The 23121-nt window shown below is 38.8% G+C and overlaps 1 long non-coding RNA gene across 1 annotated transcript in view; it reads right to left on the bottom strand.

The window, feature by feature from the left end:
- Positions 1 to 9151: 9151 nt before the first annotated feature.
- Positions 9152 to 23121, bottom strand: part of LOC139675502 (uncharacterized) — a 30917-nt gene continuing 16947 nt past the window's right edge. The window contains exons 3-4 of the long non-coding RNA XR_011698492.1: positions 10826 to 10894; positions 9152 to 9337 (exon numbers count right to left, since the gene is read on the bottom strand). This is a non-coding gene — a long non-coding RNA (uncharacterized lncRNA). The remainder of the gene's footprint in view (positions 9338 to 10825; positions 10895 to 23121) is intronic.

Below are 23121 nucleotides of genomic sequence, written 5' to 3'. Positions count from 1 at the left end.
TGTATAAAGAAAACACTGTCCATGAATAAACTCCAAATATCTGTCAGGAATAGCTTAGTGAATCACTCATGTATAGGTTTAGTGCTGCAAACTTCTAGGAGCAGTTTTACCCAGTATTGTGGAACTTCAATGGCTCCGCTGGCCATACCTTTCCACCTTCATCATGGACACTCACATGGTACCATTGTTATGAGATCTAAAACTTAATCTTTAGCACAGTTAGCCTTTCAGCTTCCACATGACAAGGAATGTGGGACTATGCCAATGTTATCAAATAGCTGAGCTTATTGTCTGCATCACTAAAAAGCTTAATCATATACATATACCAGTTATTGGTGATGGAGTGTCTGAAGCCAAAACACTGATTTTCAAATATGTAGCTTAATGGTACTTAGAAATGTAGTCTGTCTCTGAAGAAGTTCAGATACTGTGGAATTCTTGGCGATATCTAGCAGCTAGACAAGCTATCCTACATTTAAGCTAAATCAGGAACTATAATTTATGCATTCATGTTCCTGTGTTACCTCTGTGATTAATCTGCTTGCTTTCCTCAGAGCAAACTTAGCCAAGGAAGCTTTGTAGAGAATGAGGGTAGAGGAGTGGACAGGACTTGCCCTTCCTGCTGACTCTTCCATGGCATCCCACCAGTCACAGACCAGTAAGTGCAGCACCCTTTCGCACTAGGGTTCAATTTTGGTTCTTGTTTTCTGTTCCCCTCTTCTATGTCGTTTCTCCAACCACCAGGTGAGAGACTTTCTCCTTCTCCAGAACCTTGAATCAGCTGTTCTGCTTTATACAAATTAATTATGTATCATTTAAGCTAAGGAGAGGTGTGTCTGTGTATGCATGTTTGCACATGACTCTTTGGCCTGGTTGCTAGAGCAGTCACATGAGAAAGGATACAATTGAATTCCCCAGGCCCAGCTCCAATAAATATTAAATATTATTTTAGTTCAGGGCAGAAATTAAAACTGTTGTAGCAAGTAAAATGAAGGGTTTTGGAGGACTGGCTACGGGTGCCTAGATAAGAAGTCTGCAGAAGACAGGAATTTGAACTAGAGTTGTAGAGTTACCTAATGAGCATCCAGTGAGTGAAGATACTTGCTCGTCCTCAGAATGAAACTGGAATTGCTTTAATCTGCAGTCAGTTTGTAAACTGTGCAGTATATGTAGTGCAATTGCCAGTCTCTTACTTTCTTACCTCCAATGTGCAACCTCCTGAGAGACAAATGCTGATCTGCATCTTCTTACTCTGCTCACTGCTTACCTCCCTCCTCCAGTCCCTCGGAATTTACAGTCAGAAAAATTTACAGGAGTAAAACAGTCAGGGTGGAAGGAGCCATTTCATAAAGGCAGTGGGAAAGCCAAATGCAATGAGCTGATTGCTTGGAGCTTGCTGCTGCCTGTAGCATTAACCACAGGGAAGCCAGTCCGTTTTGTCGACAGTGCTTTGCTGGAAAAACCCAATTGGATTGAGTGGATATAGGGAATCTAAGCTGAGAGAAAATGATGACACTATGTAAAAATAGGAGAGGATAAATGTGTGTGCATATGTCCTCGCCCAAAACTGGAAACTTTTGCTGCTACAGGTGGTATCAGCCACAGTCATAGCTTTGCTGGGTGTCAGTTTACACTTAAAGATGACATATCATTAATCTCACATACAGCAAGTGAGACATAATATATTATTAAGGGATTAGATAGCCAAAAAGAAAAAAAAACACAATATGAGGGCTAGAATTATATTTCTGTATATGACTAATAACAATTAAGTCACTGTTGGAGATGGGATACTCATCCATTCTTGACCAAAAGTTCCAGCACACTGAGCAGTGAGTGTGCCCATGGGGTCAAAAGCACTCCAGAGATGTTTTCCCATTTTCAAAAGCTGTCCTACACTTGCAAGTTACGTGTTGATTTTACACTAATTGTAGCAGTAGAAGATAAAATACAGTCCAGCCAATAAAAAGCCAGTGGAAGCACAGATGCACAGAACAAAAGCTAGGAGATGAGAAACAGAACTGTAGCAAACATTTTCAATGGAAACTGGGACAAAAATACCATGTAACAGAGAGATTCAGTCTGAGAGGTCCAGGCCTTCATGCAGAATTCCTACTAAATTTGACAGAGAAATCTTATTGAAAAATTTTTAATCAACTTACCACTTTCAGGATGAAATGTATACTCTTGGGGCAGAGATCTCTAGGCATATATATAAACACTGGATTCCATACACCATTTTATTATAAAATCTAGAAAACCTGCAAGTATAGATCTTGCTTTTTCTTTTTCTCTTTCTTAAGAAAATCCATGTTATATTAATGGGCTTTGACAGAAGAACTATGTAATGTCATCTTTACAGAAAACCACAGTATTCCTGCCACTTGAGCATTGTAACTTTGGATTTGTAGAAGCTCGAAAATCTTTGAAATACTAATGCAGCCATAAAGCTCTGCTAAATCCAAGTGCACAGCTTAAACAGAAGTGTCTAGAAAAATTGCCAAAGCATCCAAGTGAAAACAAACACGGGGGGGTATAATTACAAGGGATAACAAGACTTTGGTCATAATCTCTTGCATGTATTGGTATTATCAGCTGAATCTTTGGATAGGTCTGATCCAAAGTCTGCTAAATGTTAATGAGGGTATTTCTTCTGATTTTAATTAATTCTGAACTTAATTACAAACCATTTTGGTTTTGTAGTGTGAAGTATGGTGTATGAACACAAACCTTGCCTGACATGAAGTATCACAAACAGTGTCTCATTATTTCTTATTTTTAATGTAGCAAAAAGAACCTTTTTAAAAATAAAGACCTCAGATAACATTTTTCAGCAGTGCATTTCTTGAGTCCATGCACTTAGATTTTGGCTTAGATGTACTATGATCAATATTTCCAGGTGAACCAATTAATTTCCTCTGTTTGGCATGTGAATAAAACTCTTGCAATGCAATTTTGACTTTCATTTTAGTTGCAGTCTGCTATTGCTAATGAAAAAAAAAATACTTCCTAGCTTTTCTAATGTATCAGTTGGATAAATTGTTAACACTTAAGAACTCCCCAGGCAGTAATGAATGACACAGTTTTCTGTGTTATCCCTGATAAAGTTTAGGATATGGAAAGCAGCTTAATCCTCTTTCTATACTCTCCCATCTGTGCTTTAGAGCTACCATAGTAAATTACTACATGCTGAAGCACTGCTTCAGATGCAATTTCATATTTTCAAAGCTCAGATAATTTTATTCCACAGTGTATTTTTTAATCTTTGTAAAAAAAAAAAGTAAAATGTTTAAAGAAGGCAGGTCAGATAAAACTATTGAATTTAAGAGATGGATAGTAGTTTTCAGTGAAGTAGACCTTTTATGAGGGTTGCTTGGAATACAGAGTTAATCCAGACAAATCACTTTGTTTACAGAAAATCTGCAATGCAAAGTGTTAAGATTTAGCTCAATTGTAATCTTTTGTTAATTATAAGACATTCTTTATGCAGGAATAGTTGCTGACAAATATGGCTTGAGGCACTGTTTTTATTGCACCTTAAATATGTTATTGCCTCTGCCTAATGTCTTTGATCCTGCTTTCATTTTGCAGAATGATTTTACTTGGTACAGTTTTGCCATTAACCTGCTCAGTCACAGTTAGGGCTCATTTCTTTCTCTGTGAGGGAAGCTTAAAGTCTTGTGTTGGATTTCCCTACATTTTATCAGATGTGCCTTTTGCTGCTGTCTAACAATTAAGCATAAAGGGACTGATTTAGTATTTGTTGGAGTAAATTGACTGACTCAGTTCAGAGGCTGAGCATAAGCAGCTGCTCCAAGAGTAGAAGTGAAGGAAGAGAGATATGTAATAAACTTCTCCATCTTGCATTTTCCTGTATCAACATAAAAAACCTCCATTCAGTAAAACTACAGAAATCCAGTCAGTCCAGTGTCTTGCTCAGGTCACCATATGGTCATGGAGCAGCTGGTTCATGTTAAACTGTCACAAAACTGACATTATACTTATAAGAAGCAGCAGATACTTTGAAGAATCTGCAGCCACAGTGCAGCATCTAAAGCAGACAGCCACAAACCATCAAAACTCTCTGACAGAGAAAGAGTTCCTCTGTAACCCTTTGTTACTTTGAATTTCAAAAGAACATCTTACTACTTATCCTATGTCCTGGGACTAACCTGAAGAATAGAGGCCATCCCACCTGGTGACCTAAAGCCAGCTAAGCAAACATCTGTCACCTCACAACCGGATTATGGCAATCCAGCACTTTCCCTTGAGACCTGTTAATTGTTTCTACGACTTCCAAGTTGTCAAATCTGAGCTGAATCTCCTGAATTCAGGGTGGAGAAAAGGGTCTGTGCACTTTTCTCTGCAGGCAGGTAATGCAGGTCTGCTCACATTGAAACAGGGCCACTTCACTTGGCATATGCCAAGAAGAAACCTCTGCTGTTCATTTTACTTTCTTTAGTTCTTTGCCAAATGCTGGCTGCTGGGATTGCAAAGGAACAAGGTCTCATGTTCAGCACCCAATCTACACGATTCTGCCCTCTGGTGTGGTGGGGGGTGAGTGAAGCACACCTCAGTGAGTTCTTACCAGGGGAAGAAGTAACACATGGGCTTGAAGGCAGCTTGGTAGTGATGAAAAATTGAAGAACAAACCATTGTGGCTAAACTGTAGTTGCACATTGTTAAAAGAATAGTGAAATGGCATAGCTATGCTGCTGGAAAGATGGAAGTTTCAGAAAGCTCTTGAAAAATAGAAATACCTGTATGTAAGGCATTCATCTTGTCTTAAGTTTGCCCCTTGGGGACCTAGTGTGACATTATCAATAAAGACAGTAATCCAAGGGATCATGAAGGAGAAGCAAGAAGGTGTCTAAACCCTGCCTCTGGGAGGGAAGGAAAGCTCACTTCAAAGGTGATGCCTCAAGAGCAAGAGTATGGGTTACCTTGAGTCTGAGAAGGTCGGAAAATAGAGAGAACTACTGACAACAACCTGCTTCCCCCTGGTTTCTCTCCTCACCTTGGTCCCAACACCCTGCTGGGGAACCCAGACAACAGGCTGTGGTGTCTGCCTTCTTAGAGACAGCATTCAGCTCCCTGAATGCCCCAGGGGGCTCAGAAGAACAGGAGAGGGAATAAAAAAGGGAGGATCTGGCTAATCTTCTGCAGTTTAACCTGAACATCAGTTCACAAAATTAAACAACAGATGCTTCTCAAGGGCATGACATGTAGAGGCCTCCTTGAAGTAGGGGAACTGCTAAAGCCTTGCAGCTAAGGCTGACAGATTTTCTGAAAACAGAAAATGAAGCCATCTAAAAATATGCTCTTCCAGCTACACCTACAATCAGTTACAGGTAGATCATAGCATATTTCATAAATGCCAAAGCAGGCTGTCCTGACATCATTAGTCCTTTATTTTAGACACTGACAGAAGAAGAAAAGCTAATTATTTATGAATATTCAAAGGGCAAACAAAGCATGGAAGAAGATTCATAGGAACTCTCTGCATAACTTGATCCACAGATAGTTCATAGTTTTCAGCCCTATTTTTTTTTACCTTTTTGTGATTCTGTGTAGTTTCTTGTACTGCTGCATGCAGTAGTGATTTAGAGGTATACAAACAGAAAGCAAGCAGGCTAAAAATCAGCTAGTTTTTATAAACTGCAGATAGAAGAACAGAAATACTATACTTGGTATAACAGAAATTAAGTTTAGGCCTTGGGTGCAAATATAGGGAAGACATATGGCTTTCTTAATGGAACAATAAAATGAGTTTGCCTTCTATTGAATTTGTGTGTTAGCTTGAAAATCACTGTAAACAAGGTAACAGATATTTTTGGAACTGAGCATTCATGGAAACTGCTAATGAAGTAACGTTGGAATTTCTGAAATGTGCAAAGTTACTGCTTGAATAACATTATAACTCTGCAAACATTACAATATAGGAGTGATACAAATAAAATACTAAGTATCTCCAAAATATGAAGTATTCAAAGTACACTGAGAAGCATCAAACCAATGGATGGAACACTTAGAAACTGCATGATTGAGGCATAAAATCAGACGGTGTGCAGTTACAGGAGGATCTCTTTCTGTAAGACATCTTTGTCAAGTCTTGTGAAGCCATAGAAATCCTGCCTGGATTGCATAGGTCTTCTTCCTCATAAAGAACATTAATAATTGTGCTGGTTTAAAGGTGAACCAGCAGGAGAAATGAACTCAACACGAGAGAGATTATAAGTCAGAGCTACAATTTAATAATAATATTACAATAAATGCACTGACACAAAGGGAAATTGCTTTCAACTCACAAAACCCAGCAGTATAACCCAGTGTCCTGGGGCACAAACCAAAAGGGGTTTGTTTGCCCTTGTGCTGAGACCCACATAGTTCTCCCAAGTCCAAAGCAAAAGGAAGTGAAAAACCTGTTGGTGCAGGTGATGGCTGTAGTCTGGTTGAGTGGTAATCTCCTCCTGTTGAGGTCCTGCTGCTCCTCTGGATCCAACGATAGGTTCCCAAGGTCTTCTTACCCACCACTTATGTACCCTCAGGGAGCACCCAATCCCTCCCCCAGGGTGGGGACTCACACAATGGGTGATTAAGTCTGTAAGTCATGGGGTATTTTTGAACTGTTGATGGCCAATTAGCAGCCACACCCCCTCAGGCTGGGTGTGAGGGTGCTAATGACTCCCTGGGCAGCCGCTAGTAATGGTCCATTGTCCTTGGGAAATGAATAGAGGGGGTGGAATACACAGCTTTGATCACCCCCACAGTGATAACTGGTCCCACTTGCTGAACTTGGACAATAATAAACAGTGTTTAACTCAAATGTTGCTAAGTCAACCATGGAAATGTACCATATTTCCTACTAATTTTATAATAACATTCATGGAGCTATTTAGAAGGAAGAGCTGCATTCAGTAGCCATCAGAGATTGACCTGGTCTGCCATTATCTGACAATCAACACCTCTTCACTGAATCTTGGGGTACGGACAACCACAGACTCATTGTGAAGCCAGAATCTATGATATGAAAAGCTGGGAGAATGTTTAACAACGGAGTAAAAAGACAGATAAGAAGGTTGTGATAAACCCATGAAAATAACTCTTTGTTCTTTTTTTAAGGGAAAATTTGTGCTTCTTGAAAAATGCTTTCCAGAAAATACTTATTTCCTGATCAGCTCTAGTCCTAAGTTATTATTAAGAGCACTAGTCTTGTTTTCCCCTTCTGACAAGGAATAAAAAGCAATTAAATGACACAGTTGTCACTTGTTCTCCTGAGTGTGTCCAATTGTGCCAAAATAGTATTACCCATAAAAGACAGCAAGGAGCATTTGAAAATTTTGCTGTAACCAGCCAGGGAAAGATTCCTTTCAGGCTTATAATGAGCAGGAGCAACAATAAGAAAGGGGAGAGCAAGGGTGCTGGAGGAAGCAGGAGCAAAGGAGAATACAAGAGAGCTCCATTCACTCCCTGCCTTGAGCTCACTTGCAGACACAAGACCCAGCCTTTTTTTTCAGCTTTGTAGAATTGCCAAGGGTGCTGAAGGCAGCATCCATCATTTCACCCGGGGGACAGGGCTTTGACCCTCTTCATTCAGGCACTGGCCCACAAAGCTGTCTGTGTATGGATTCTGTGTATGTATATGCACTCTATTAAGAGGAGTCTGTCAGACACTACAAGAGGGTTTTCAGAAATGTGTAATGTTCTCTGAGAGACTCCCTGTGTTCTTTGGAGATGGGATGTCGGAGGGGTAGCCAGTACAGACAGCCCCAAGAGCCCTTGAACACTTTCACGTTGGTTAATGCTGTGCTCTTCGCACAGTGTGTGCAGCCAGTCTATACACTGAGTTAAACAATTGTGGTTAATCGGTGGAAGCCTTAATTAAACTTTTGCCAAGCAAATTTAGTTAATCGTTCAAAACACATTTGTGAGATTCTGCAAAATGAACAGCTTACCCTCCACCTTTGTGAAATTACAGTTAATCATTCACTAATGTCTGCATCATCCTATTTAAACCTTCCCCCTGTGGTTTTAGACTTCTTTCTGCTTGCTAATCCACCACAGGGGAGTGATATGTAAACATGCAAATACATTACTGTAGGCTTTTCCTATTTGTGGTGGTAGGTTCTATCAAGCCATATTTATAGCCTCACCAGGAATGACTTATAATTCATTCGTCTCACATTCAATTGAATTAATTTAAAGTTATAATTCAATTTAACAAACATGCAGCTCAGTGTACCGCAGCTGTTTTGGGCATGCTGCACTTCACCCCATCTTTCTGTTCTCACCCAGTTTCCTGGCTTGGTGATATTCTCATATATCAAACCAAGTACCACACCAGAACCACAATGGACCACAACAAGACAACAGCAGTTTTCAAACCTCCAAGGTGTGTAACTATTACCTGGATGTCCCAGATTTTTCTAAATTCTCCTTCTCCAGGAAGAGTATATCCTCTATTGTGCAGCTATTTTAAAATCCTCTTGATATGAACTACTGCACTCTTGCTCCTAACTCTGCTGAAGTCCATTATAGACAACACTTTCCTGTGATTTACACCTCATTATAAAAATCAAATTTCTTGATTGTCAAAAGTAAATTGACTGCAGCAAGCCGAAGGAACTAGATCCCTAGCATACAGAGCCATCACACCAGTCTAGGGGTGTAACTTCAAATGTGATGGAAAGATATCCTATAAATACAGAGCTCTATTAGAGAAGAAAATGAATAACTGACTGTCAGATTGAGTGAAGAAAGTACAAACTGTCTCTCTCCTGGCCTTAACCCCAACCACCAGGATGGGTTGAGACTTGGCCCACACTCAGAAGCCATCACCTAGATAAAAAAACTGTCAGCAGAGAAATTGTTCTGCAGGATATTGCTCCACTTGCCAACCCTCTTGCAGTCCCACTGCAGCTGGAGATTTAGGCATTGTGCCTCTCCTAATACTAAACCTTATTTTCACTGTAGTTTTAACCATAAGCCTAAAATGAGTTGTGCTCTGAGCCATAGCGTAGGTCCCAAGGACATGTTTGAGATGAAAAAGTTATTACAAAAGAAGTAATTACACAATACCATCTAAAAGGTCATAGTGAAAAAAAACCCCAAAGAAAATTATGTACAAATATTGTAATTTCTGAGTGAAGAATACATTTCAGTTTTACATGTTAATCATTTATTTTCGTAGCCAGTTATTTGCTGAATTAAAATCAGAAGCACAGAACATGTTCAACAGACTCTTCATTATATTTTTCTTCATTGATCTAATCAACCACTTCTCATCAGTGCTGAAATGCTACTTATATTCCAGACCTCATTCCAACCATTGGCCTTTCTAGCAAAAAAACAATTTAAAAATTGACTAAGATACACTGTATGGGCCATACATGTAAAATAAAAACAAAGGATCCAGGTTTATGTTTTTCCATTAAAAAATATATTTATTTATTTATTTTATTGGAATTTTTCCCAATAAAATTATTGATATTATTTAACTGGATAGACACATAGTCTTTCTTACACACATACATAAATATTACAGGCTCTACCCTCCAGCATATTCCTCAGATTTCCTTAATTTTCCTCAGATATTTTGCAATATTTTTGTGTGTATTGTCAATTTTGAGAAACTATTTTCTTTTTCTCTTTACTTTGAAGCTGTGCAAGCTGGCTGTTTGAATGCACCAATACTATAAGAGGTCCATCAGCTACCCCTGATATCCTGGACCCTTGGTTTCCAGGGCAGTGAAGTTCCATCAGCTTCCGCAGTTAATAGCACTGGGGGTATTATATTGTCAGATGCATTTTGGACTGTCTTTGGCTTGCCCACATCCACAAACAAGAAGTTTTTGACAGCAAGGTCACTAAGAGACAGCTGTTGTGCTGGATCTGCCTTGAGGAATGAGCTCACACCCTGTGGATCCACCTTAGCTAAGTAATGAAAAAGTTACAGTCAAATTAACTTTGATTCATAGTTTTAAAAGTCTACCCTTATGTTGCACATATTTGTCATTACCAATCTACCTTTAAGCTTGGGAAAAGGCATGTATTACAGTTGCTCCTCTGTGCATCCCATACCACCAGGGCAGCCTACATGATCTCCAGGAAAACCTACCTTGAATATGTAAAATGCAGAAGAGGAAGATATTTTCTCCAAATTTTTTCTCTTTTGATACTTCTAGACTTACCACAACAGAGGGGACCATATTTATACCCTGACAGGTGATTCTGGTGTTGATGTGTACCTTCAGGCTTTGAAGGCAACTGCCCTCCTGTCACAGAATCTGACTTGTCAAAACCTGAAATTAGCAGCTATACCAGGCTATGGACCAAAATGGCTTATAAGTGGCCCATCCCCCATCATATCTGAGGACTGTCATGGCCTTACAATGGCACACTTTTTGAACCCTTTCCAATTTCAGATATTTCCTTTCTCTTTTAATACCTCATTGCTTTTGCATCAATTACAGCCTGACCTAAAGCCACACTGGCAGTGAATGTGATATATAGTAGAATCCATTTAAATGAATTTCTGATGAAAGAATAAAACTGTTAAGAGAATAAATTTACTGCACAGATTTATACAAATCCTGTATATGCAGTGAAATCCTCTTAAAGGAAAAACTGATGGAAGATTAAAATGTTAAATGAATTAAACCCCAGCAACCTAGTGAAATATAATGATTATTTGACCTATTAAATGAATAGTTCCACTGACCATATAATGGTAAGTATTCAAATATATGTCAATTTTAAATATGAAGTGAAAAAATGTAAAGCAAACAGTGATCAATAGGAATATCTATTAAGATAATAAACTTACAGAAGAGTAGAGAAATGTTCTTGAAAGGTCTTTGTTCACCCAGCCATGAAGCTGGAGAGTCCTTCATTTCTGAGAAGAAAGTGAGAATTTTAATGATTATTAAAAGTTATTAACTGCACAGTGTAAATGCATTTTTTTCTTTGCTTAATTTTAACATGTTACAAAGTCTAAGAAAGCCATTCTCTTTTCTTCCAGCTGTAGTAAATTTTTAGGGATTTGTTTTAAAAAGAAGTTGACCAAGGTCTGTCTTTAGGGAGCTATCTATATTGTGTTTTATATGTCTGTATTCCATTTTATCTGTATTCCAGTTATAAAACTGCTGAATTCGTCATCAAGAGCAAAACGTACAAAACCACACATTGTGAGCACTGCAATGCTTATTTTAATTTTTGCACTTTCAAAGTATAATCCAGAACATAACATATAAATGTATTTCTGATAACTATTACATTCATGTATTTCAATGCTAAATAAAAATTAAACATTTTGTCTTTCCCATCAAAAACATTATTTTGGTAACACTAAAGTTCCATGAAGTGATCCCAATTAAAAAAAAAAAAAGGCAGATTTATGTATATCTTTATTTTGGCCAGTTCTAGTAACTGGTTTCAGGTTTAAATCCCAAATTAAACCACTAAAAATGTGCACTCTAAATCCCCTGACAATGTGTTGAAAACAGTTTTATACATCAGCTTCCTACCTGGGAAAAGTTGAGTTCATATTCAGTTTAGGTCATAGGTGAAATGAGTTTGTCAGTCACAATCCAGTCTGTAATGAATTTATATCTTGATCACAAAATTACTGTACTACCCAATTAAATATTGCCTGAAGGGACCGTTCATTAGAGATGGAGACCCAATGATGGATATTAGAGACTGCAGTGGATTTTCAGTGCACGAAGAACTGTACAATCCCCAGACAGTCCTGTCTTGGTGTCAAGATGCTGTGTATGGAAATGACACCATTCCCTCTGTCAAATCTTCACATTTGCAACACTTTGTGATTACATGACCTTCCAGATTTTTAAATCTCTTACCAAGAAATACTACAAACCTTGAGACAAAGCCTTCTCCTCACAAACAGTTCTGTAGAAATTCAAGGTGTTTTTAGTGACTACTTATGCAAATGTGATTATCCTTTTGCCATTTAGCCAAAAGCTGATATTTTAGAAGGATGTATGAATACAGCCAAGTCTTTCTTTGAGGGATCTGGTTGGCAATGTAGCATGCTGAAAGCTACAGCTTTCCTGTACTGAGGGAACAAAGAGATTGTGTGAACTGCAGGCCACCAGAAGAATGCACCTGGAAGGGTACAAATGTGTCAGTCCTTTCCCACAAGAGATGTTTTCTGCCTGTACCCCTCCCAAAAGCAAAACTAGACAGATATGAGAGGCCAGGAGGAATAATTCAATGCCCTGGGAGAGGTTCATGTCAAGTCCTTTAAATGATTCTTTGGTGAGCTTCCAATTAAAAATAAAGAAGGGAAAATTTGACTACCTGACTGGCAAAATACAAGAAAAATGCATTTTCAGAGATTTGATGGTGGAAACTTTTCAAGGTAGAATTTCTCCTTAATTTTCATGTTACATGGGTAATATCTCCATAATCTTAAACTGAGATCTGGGACTACACAGAAATTTTTAATTTACCACAAATCCATCCAACCTTAGGTTCTAATAATCAATACACTGTAAGACAATATAATAGAATAAATATCAATACACATAAAGAAAAGAGCTGGAAATAACCATGCAAACACTCCAGTCATCCCTAAAATTGTGGTTTACTCTATCTTTGAAAGCAAAAACATAGACCAAAAGTGCAAATAGATGGTAATAGGAATACACAGAATATTAATTTCATGAATAAAAGAGTAGCTGGATGGCCAGCTCTGGAGATAGGTGGTTAATGGAGTTAAATCCAGCTGGTGGTGGGTCTCCAGTGGTGTTCTTCAGGGCTCAGTATTTGGGCTAGATCTCTATAATATCTTTATCAATGATCTGGGCAAGGAAATCAAGCACACCCTCAGTCAGTTTGCAGAGGAAACCAATTTGGTTGGGAGGGTCAGTCTGCTGGAGGGCAGAAAGTACTTCATAGGGATCTGGCCAAGGCCAGAGGTATGAGGTTCAACAGTCCTACACTTCAGCCACAACAGCCTAAGTGGTTCTGTGAATATATATTGGGTCAGGGTTTTGCAAATCAGAAGTTCAATAAAGAGATTATCATACTTTGACACTCATGTCAAGATAGTCTGTGAGACTGCCTTGTTGAGAAATGTAAAATAGTTGAAAGATGAGAAATAAACAGCTCCTGTTGGCAAGACAATAGGAAGAACCAGAGATGGCTGCATAAGAAACTGGGAGCATCCACAGCCAATTTGTAGTCAGTGAGGCTCAGATGAGAAGCTGCATGAGGTGGAGAACAGTTTTGGTAAAGGTTTTACTGGGGTTGACAGAAAGAGTGCTTTTTCTTAATGATGTATTGCTGATCTGGATGAAGTGTGAAGCCCTTCAAAGCAAGGATTAAAGGAGGATACTGCACATAAATGTAAGGCTCAAGTACCTTTTGAGAGACATGCAAATATTGTTGTCTTTATGGGGCAGTAGAAAAATATAACGGCAAGGGAGGTCTTGATTTTTCCGTTTCCACACATAAATAACAGCTTGCATAATCCAATATTCACACTAAAATCTTTGGCCACACACCAGAGAAAAACACATTTCCATCCTTGTTTCTTGGGAGTTCTCTTCTGAAATACTTGGTCTTTGACAGTTCAGCCCACATCCCTTTTTATTACTGTAAAAAGGAGAGTCAGCTCACCATACCTGATTATCCTTCTGATTGAATACTCAGATCAGGTGGCTGAAACCTGCCCTCTAACCCCTTCTTTGCCAAATTCTTTTCTTATGTCCTTGTTTGTCACAGTGACAAAAAAAAAGACTGAATCAATACAAGAAGGACTTAAACATCTTTTAGCTTCAGGAAAATAAATAACTGAATCAGGATCTGAAGCTATGTTTAGTGGGTTAATCTGTTTTAATCCAAGAAAATCAGACTCAAACCATGCTCATTAAGAGGAATTTAATTTTGTTTTCTATTATTTAAACAACCTAGAAATCATCTGACCTTCCTGCCAATAATTTCTCTGTACTATTAATAAGCATTGTTGAAGGTGCTGATTACAGTGCTGAATGTCAATAGGATTCTGTCTACTATTAATGTTATTACCATTGCTGTAGTAGTTAAGCAGCAATTATGGAGCAAGAACTGACTGGGCTTCAGAGTTCCAGGGTAAGACAGTTACTGTCACAAGAGCAATATAAGAGACATTAATAGTTAACATAGGTCTACACATGAAAAACTGTGAAACAGTGCTAGTCAGCATGGTAGAGGGGAATTGGATCACCAATGCCTTCACTGACAAGAATTTAAAAGATTTGAAACATGGTAAGATAATAAACTTGACAAAATTTTAGATATTTATTGGGATGATTGCCCAAGAATGAGGGTTATCATGAGAAATGTGTGCTATGTTTGATACTCAATATGAATGCAATTGATGTGCCAAGAATAAACCCTTAATAACAGTCCTGGTCATTTCAGAGAGAAAAGGTTTTAGTAACTTCAGTGGGATAGGTCTGATGGAGAAAAAGGGGAAGAAAAGTGAGATATAACTGGGAAAGGAGGCCTTCAGAGTTCTAAATCACACTTTCAATTACACAGAAATGTAAAGGAGAAAGAAAACAGAATATGTAAAGGCACATGAAGACAAGGGTGCACAAGCAATTTCTGTTAAGATAGGAAAGACTGAAGCATGGCTTATACTGTGAAGAGAAAAGCTGGAGCATCATAAGAGAAAGGACAGGGTAGAGGAGGGAAAACATATAGGTACAGACTGAGGGCAAAACAAGATGGTGTTGAGGCAACTGGAAGTGTAGAGAAGGAGCATGACTCAGGAACTTGAACCTGAATCAGGGGAGATGATGACACTTGCAAAACCTTTACAAAGACTGTGAGGCAATCCGGGGTGGGAAGGTCAAATAGTCATTTCAAAGAGGAAAGGTGTATATACATTTTTCACTGGAATAAATTGCTGTCAACATGTGAAGAGAAGCCCAGAGTAAAGGTGTAGAAGGTTTCAAAAGGGGATGGAAAGTGGGAAGAATATGAGTGAGGTTATAGGCATGAGGTTGTTGAGCTGGAAGAGAAAAAGTTCAGTCAGGAAGACTGTAGGATGAAAACAGAAGAGGAATTCTTTTGCAGCAGGAGAAGACAAGAGTGGAGAAGCAGATTTATTGTAACTGAAGTTTATACACACAAGTGCTGTAAACTCAGCTGAAGTGATTTTAAGTTGTAGCTTAGTGGGACCAGGCCATGCAAGTAGAGAACACATTGAAAGAACTAATGGTTAAAACAAATGGAAAGAAAATAACACATCAACATTGAATTTTAAAGAACAACCAACAAACCAGATTCACACATGCACACAGAACTAAAAAGCCCCCAAAAATCCATCCCAAACCAGTAAAAACTCTTGGAAGTGGGTGAGAAATTATTCAGCTATTGCCTTTAAGAAATGGCAGGGAAAAAGACCAAGCAAGAAGGTGTGTGGGTGGCTGATCTCAGTATTGTGATAATAAATACTTTGTTACTGTAGGTCCTCCAGGGTGGATAAATTCCACACTGAAGATCAATTCTATTGGTGCAGAACAGGTATGTGCAATGATAACGTGATTTGTGTGAGATGACACAGAAATCAGAGCAGCCAACATTGGCAGTTTGTGAGCTAATGTCAGACTTCTGTCTGTACCAGCAGGTTATCCCCCAGCTCTCTGCCAAGCCTCCATTTCCAGGTCTACTAATGGAACGGTGCTTATATGATGCCACACAAGCTAAACAGCAGATGTCTCAAAATATTTTGCCTTTCTTAGCTTTCTTTATGCAGTATGATCTCTGAAATGGTAGAAATAGAGACACACCCAGAAACTACTCACTTTTTTATCTGCTGGTGAGTGGGCAGAAAGCAAATACTCCCCATCATGTCATAGAATGTAATGCTTCCCAAAGCACAGAGAAACAAAAGGTAAAAATTCACTACTTCTGAAGTATGTACCTATGCTGACAGCTAATTTAGGCCCAATATATATGCTATGAAGAAAGAATAAATTCTCATGGCACATCAAGTCTGGAATGCAGGGTAGCCTGGCAGTGATATTGAAGCCACACTCTGTTTGCATAGTGATTTCGGTGGTACCGCTCTTTATTTTGGAAAAAAGAAGACTCACTTATGCAGTTTCACTGGAAATATAGTTATCTTATCAAAAGAAATGAGGAAATCCAATCAGAATCACTATCTGTTAACAGTTAATTCTATAACCAGGCAGAGATTGCTCCTAGGGTTTGGATTCTGGTTTGCAAAATGGAAGTTAGATACACCCTCTTGATTTCCTTTCAGACTTTGGAGACATACCACCCTATCTAATATTATAATTTCTGTTTATCCTGTGTAGTAATTTTACATATAATTTTGGTTTACTAATAGTTCAGTGAACATTTAGAAACATCATTCACTAAATACTAATTTTTCATTTGAAGGATTTTTGACACTTTTTATCTCCTCCTTAGCTAAGTGTTTCTTTAGCCCCATTTGTTCACTATTTTGAGAGTTGCTTTTAATAGATCTGCTCTTGCAGGCACTTCATCTGCAGAACTCCTCCTCAAGAAATTTACAGTACAATAAACAAATAAAAGGACTTCACCTCTCTGTATCTCCTCAGTGGTTTTGTGTGACTTTTACTTCACCTCTTGAACCTCTTCAACACTCACCACCGTCAAACTGACTGTGCTCTCTGCTTATCTGAGATTACTTTCTCTCCACTGAAATGCAGTTCATTACTTTCTTCAATGGAATTCTAAATCTGTTCTCTAATAGATTTCTAATCCTTAGCAAACCCACGCATTATGAAGCAGCCACTATGCCTGCCATATGGTTAACCTGACTTTCAGTGACCCTGCCACATAATTTTCATTAGGAGTTTGTGATTAGGAAAATACCAACAATAATGTGATTCCCACTTCCGGCTTTCCCTTATTATTCTGGAGAGGTTCTGATTATCACACACCCTTCAGTTGCTACAGAGAACCACAACTGCTTCCTCTCAGAAATCTGTTCTTACTTTTAAGTATATTCAGGGGTGTCATAAGCCTTTGCAACTCAAGCTCAGCTTGATGGATGCACTGTTTCCCAGACATTGTACTTCACTTGCTTGTGGAAGAATCAATAGTTCAATGGATTTCTGATCTACTGCAGTAAGGATGGCCCTCTAACAGGAAGCATGTTTCCATACTAGCACACTATTAAAATAAAAATGTTGTGTGTTGTTTTTATCCTATTTCTGACCATGCAAAACATTTTGAATACTTGTGATCATTAATAATCTTTTGCAACTTTTCACAGCAATAGAGGACTTCATTAAACTGTCCTTGGAGAATTCCTGCTTATGTAACTCTATATGACTATGTCTTTACTTCACCAACTGGGGATTTCTAGCTCATGTCCCATTCCAAGCCATTTGGAGGTCATACTGAATATTTTTCAGTAGCAGCCACCATAAACCTCCAAAGTACAGGAATTTTGGTGTTGGAAGGAGAATAAAAATATATATGTATCAGAAGATAGTAATTTTTAAGTATCTGTTGTACTATTAACACAGTAGTGAACCTGAAAAAAATTGTCAGTTCAGTATTCAGAGAAAATTAAGCATCTAAAAATAGAAAGAATGTTTAGAATGACCACAGTTAGCAAGGAACTTGAGATTTTTGGGAAGACGATATTATATAAACATTGAAGTTTCCATCTTTTGTGTTAGGTTTCTTTGTTAGTATATTATAGTATGACAAGTTTGTTTTCTGTTTTGTTTTTTTGGGGGGGGGGGAAGGTGACGGGGGGGGTGTTTGTTATTTGGGGTTTTTTTAAGTAATTATTTTAATAATAATTTTAGAGATACTTCCCAGTGCCTGGCTGTACCAGGCACCTTGGGAATGAGACCTACTGAAGACAGACCTTTAGAAAGTAATTATCAACTACTCGGGTTAGTAAACATACTGTTCTTTTCACAACTAAATATCCAAAACTTGTTGTTTTCAATTAATATACTATGACAGAACAACTCTCCCTGATGTTCTATATACACTGGGGTCAGGACCAGCAGTCCCAAAGTAATGGTGGCAAGAAACAGTAGTGGGAACTCTACAGACAGTTGAGGTGTGACACAGCTCCAAAGCAATGATCCAGCATGTGATGATGCAGTGCTTGAATAAACTTCTCTCTCAGCATTTTTCTGTATCATGAGCAATTTATTTCAATATTCTGTATGCCATCAGTACTCTGATAGCCCATTGTTTTTCTTTTTAATACTCCTTCTATATAAACAGCACATGTAAAAGTTCAGTTTTGGAATAGTTCATGAATCTTCACTTGTTAAAGGCTGGTTCGTCAAAATGCATTTGCAGGCTGCATTATGACGTCACCCCAATTTGTATTAGTAAATGCCGTAAGAATTCATATAAATCTTGCATTTATATATTGGACTGATAATTATTCAGTGGAAAAATATCTGGGTCATCACTTTCCAGAGGCACCAGTGTCTGTGTTTCTATTCTTGGTCAACATTCGAAGGCGTTCCAGTGCCTGCTCTCCTGGTGTTTTCCCTGCTGACACAACCAGTTAGACAGACAGAACTGTAAATGTTATAATGAGACACAGCAATTTCCATGTGGGAGAAGGGCTGATAAGCATACACTAAAAATTTTAAACAGTTTTTAAGTACCTTCTTTTGACTCAAAGAAGCCTCCAGTGCTTCCATTATACTCTCTTGATTTAGCTGTTTCTGTTGAAAGGGCAGGCTCTGACCTCCTAAAAGCAGAAGCTTCAGTGCTGTAAACAAGTTGCATCCAGGATTTTAAAGAGGCTCCCAGTTTGGGAGCATGTACCAAATCCATGTCAGCTGCTTGATTTATCTGTCACTTCAGTGGGTCCAAACCAGTCCCAGACTACTTGAAGTGGCTCAAATTAAAATATTTAAGTGAGACTGAAAACTAGCAATGACATCTTTTTTGCCTGCACCTTTGAATTGATATTGATCTTACTGACTGGAGTGAGGGTGGTTCTGGTACTAAAAGCTGGTTATGGAGAACCACCTCCTTAGGGAGAGAAAAACATTTTTCTGTCCCTCCTTGTATTATTAACACTTCACCGAACTCAGCTGGGACAAGGGTTTCCAGAACTGTCTTCTCTTAGGAAAAAATTTTGCCTCTCAGAACCTGACATTTCCCAGCTGGAATTGCATCTGTTTCTATGAAAGTCAAAAAGCAAGTGTAGCTTATGGCTATTAAATGGCAATTTTTTTGATGTGCATCCATCATTCATGCTGGTGACCTAATCCCTGTAAAGTCAATGGGAAAGTAGAAAAGAAGACAATTCACAGACCCTGAAAGACCCAATCAATTCAGAAGTCTACTCCTTGCAGATGAGTTAAAATGTGAATTATTTGCAGGAAGAATTTGACAAATAATTTAAAATAAGGAAGAGCTGAGAAAACTGTGACCTCTTCCACAGTCAATTCGTGGAGTAACAAACAGAAAATAAATATCCACCATTTATATAATTCATGAATAATTACCTTTTCTGTTCTCTTTTCTGTCTATACACTGCCAGTGGGGTACATGCCATAAACACAATCTCATGTTTTTCTCTAGTTTAATATTTTTATTTCTTATGTTCTTCAGAAACATTGTCAGATTTGCAACCAGTGCAAGTCGGTATCTCTTACTGACTTTGACTGACTCACCTTGTTATCGCTCTGTATCTCTGGACAGTTGATTAATACATGTAAGTCACTCATAGCATCAGTGCTCCTTGTAGGACTTCATTTCCCAAGGAGTGTGGCACACAGAACACTCAGAAACACAGACACACAGACAGTTCCTGTCCCACATATGTTATTCAGCACTGGTGGCCCACTGACCACTGAGAAGCCCACAGTAGCCTGTGTTAAAACCTGTACAATGCTAACAGCTGCACTCAGCTGAGCTCAAGGTGTATTTCACCTGCAATATTTGGTTCCCTTTCTCCTCATCGAGACGCATAAAATCCACTAATAAATATCACTGTAGGAAACAGGACTTTTATTTAACTCTCTTGCAAAGAATTATCTACCTCTTGAAGGCTCTGGAAACAGCCTGTCCTATGAACCTGCAGGCACAAGGAAGCCACAGATACCAGGGACTATAGATTCATATTCATAAACAGTCAAACCAGAAAGAGCCATTACACTAAGGAGGCAAACCCCTACTTAGGTCAGATAGCCATCCACTGTTACTAAGCTACCCATGTAATGAGCCCCCTCCATTAACTTATTTGACAGGAAAGCACTAAATCATCCTTCATTTCACCCCCATCTCTCCAGCATTACCTTTGATGATAATGCTCAGGGAAGAGGATTACTAGAATAACAAATTTTAAAACCAGGAGCTGCTTGGAGAAACTGAAATACAAAGCTGAGCTCCAGACCCTGAATTGCAGGTGAAGGCTCCTCATTGAGCTTGGGCACTTTTAAGAGCTCTTGAAGTTACGCTGTGGCTTTTTTTTTTTAATGTCAGTGTATCTCAGAGCTATTTCAAATTGGAGTCTGCCAAAACCTCCAAGGGGCCATTATGACAGAGATTACCAGTGAATAAAGATTTCTGGTATGTCCCCTTTGCAATACTTGCTGCAGGGTTGTAGGATGAGAATTAAGGACATGATCTCCTTAAAGCTCTCCCAAATTTTCTGGCTTTTCAGATAATATTTCTCTTCTGCAAATCCCTTTATCATTTTATCTCATTTCCTCTGGGTGCTTCCATTGGCCTCACCCCGGGTTTGTTCTACAGTTTGCATACTTGCCTTCTCATCCTGCCCTCAGCAGCTCCAATTCTCTCTGAAAGCCCTCTCCAGTACTAGCTTTTAGCTTTGCCTGGTATGCTTTAGGCCACTGTCAGCTTTCCTCACACTCAAGACTCATCGTTCCTCCTGCTTCCCATGTCTTGCTCCCTCCCCCATCAAGTATCATGAGCTGCTATGACTTTTCACATGTATTTTAATCCCTCATGAGCTTCTTCCACATATGATCTACAGTTTATTTTACTTTATCCCTAAGTATCTTCAATAACATGTATGTCCTCTTCCCAGACTGTTTGCATCATCAGATGCTCACTTCACTCATCTAGAACTATTTCTCCTCCAAACTATTCTTTTTCTCTTTTCTTTTGCAGCAATCTTCAAAATTATCCGTCCTCTTGCAATATTCCTTAAAGCCCTGCTGTCTCCTACAATTCCAGTTTTCTTTAATGAATAGGTTGTGTTTGTATTATCTGTATAAACCTTTAATTTACCTGTACTATTCGCATTTCAGTGGTCTCAGTTCTATGCTCAAATAGTTTCCAATGAAAAATGATATTCAGAAGCATGCACTGTACCAACATTTTTCTTCAAATGTAGTATCCCAGTTGTATAGCCAAACATGTTTTCCTATTCCCTTTAACATCAGAGAAGTTTTCTCTTTCATTCTCCGTCCTATGATCTTAAAGCACTCCCTCTGTCTTTCTCACTTTTTTCTTTAACTACTAGTTTGGATAAAACTGTCCTACCCTTCTCCTTTTTTATATTTTAATGCCGGGTAGGCACGAGGAGCTTGAAAAGCTTTAAAACTTTGAAAAGACTTAAACATACAAGAAAAAATACAGCAACGATTAAGCAATGTCCTTAACTGGAATAAACTGGGGCAGGAATTGGGTTTACAAATCATTGTAGGCTTGAAAAAGTAATCAGTTTTAAATAAAATTCCATGAGGCATTAACTTATACATTAAAAAAATTAATGATATGTAAAGAAACACTGCAGGTTCCAACTTAAATTCCCAATAAAAGGCAATACATGTAAATGAAACTCGAATGATAGCTGTCACTCTTCAGATATGTTCTTCTCTTCACTACCTTTTAATACTTCTTATCATTATATTTTCATCAAACCTGTATCCTTTCTTTTTCGTTTTTCTCCTTTCTTTTTCTACCTCTCAGATTCTTTCTCCTGCTCCTCTCTCCAACCTATACTTGCACTGGCCATCCTTATCTTACCCTACACAAACAAACTTTCTTCTGCCCTTTCACAGACCGTCTTCTGACCTGCTAACACTTTATTTTATTAAATCTTTACTCCAACCAAAAGGCTGTCAATCAAAAGAAGTCAAATGCATGTAAAGTAAATGTTAGCACAATTAAAATGAGATATAAATACTTGATTTAGGCAATGGTAAATTATGTTCAAGAAGTGTTGATAATAAAGAAAATGTAGAATTACTAATTGAATTTAGATGGGTAAAGTTCAGTGAAATGCATGTGGCCATCAGAGAGCACCTCTAGGAAAACCATAACATTCACACAGGGATGATAAATATAATAAGTGTAGGGATACATCTATACTTCACCCTGACTATCTCATTCACACTGGTGGCCACCACATTCAAGCAATCACACTCACAGACCTAAATGCATTCCTAGTACACCCATTTATGGCCCATGTAAATGATTATACGTTGTTCAGAGATCTGCAAAACATAATTAAAAGACAGTTACAATATAAACATATAAAGAAGAAAATTCTCAACACAAGACTTGTGCATTCCAAACAGGATTTAAGCAAGATCATTGTCCTTCTCCTTTGTATGATGGCTTTTTTGGTGTTTTGATGGAGACAATCTACGTTGGTAACAACATCTCTGGTAATCCAGGTACTCCTGGTCCATGGGTGCAGCCATCTTGGGCCGGATGTTGACAAAGGGAGGGGGCGGGGCCACCGTGGGAAAGAGGAAGTTGGGTGTGGCGTAAGGGCTCACAGGGACCGCCTACCACAGAGATCGGCCCCTCCCCTTTTGACACCATGCCCAGGGGGTGGGCATCAGCTGTTTCCTCCCTCTTCCCCCAACCTCCATTTTGTGGTGGCCCTTCACCACGCTCTGTGCCGCCATCTTGTGGGCACCCAACATGTGCACATGGAGAGGCCCCAACGGCGGCCTTCACCATGCTAGCAATAATTCCAGGGTTCGCCAGTGGATCGGTGGAGGGGGGCCCCTGAAACCGCGACGCTGGAACCGCGCTTCGACCGCAACTCCCTGCGCTACTCTGTCCTGGGGCCCCCTGGATCCCTGCGGCCTGGTCTGCTCCTAGGTTGAGTTCATCAGTGTCCATGCTACTATTGCATGC

Source organism: Pithys albifrons, chromosome 1 (genome assembly GCF_047495875.1).
Source record: "Pithys albifrons albifrons isolate INPA30051 chromosome 1, PitAlb_v1, whole genome shotgun sequence".
NCBI lineage: Eukaryota > Metazoa > Chordata > Aves > Passeriformes > Thamnophilidae > Pithys > Pithys albifrons.
The sequence above is the reverse complement of the archived record's forward strand: the minus strand, read 5'-3'. Positions and strand labels throughout refer to the sequence as shown.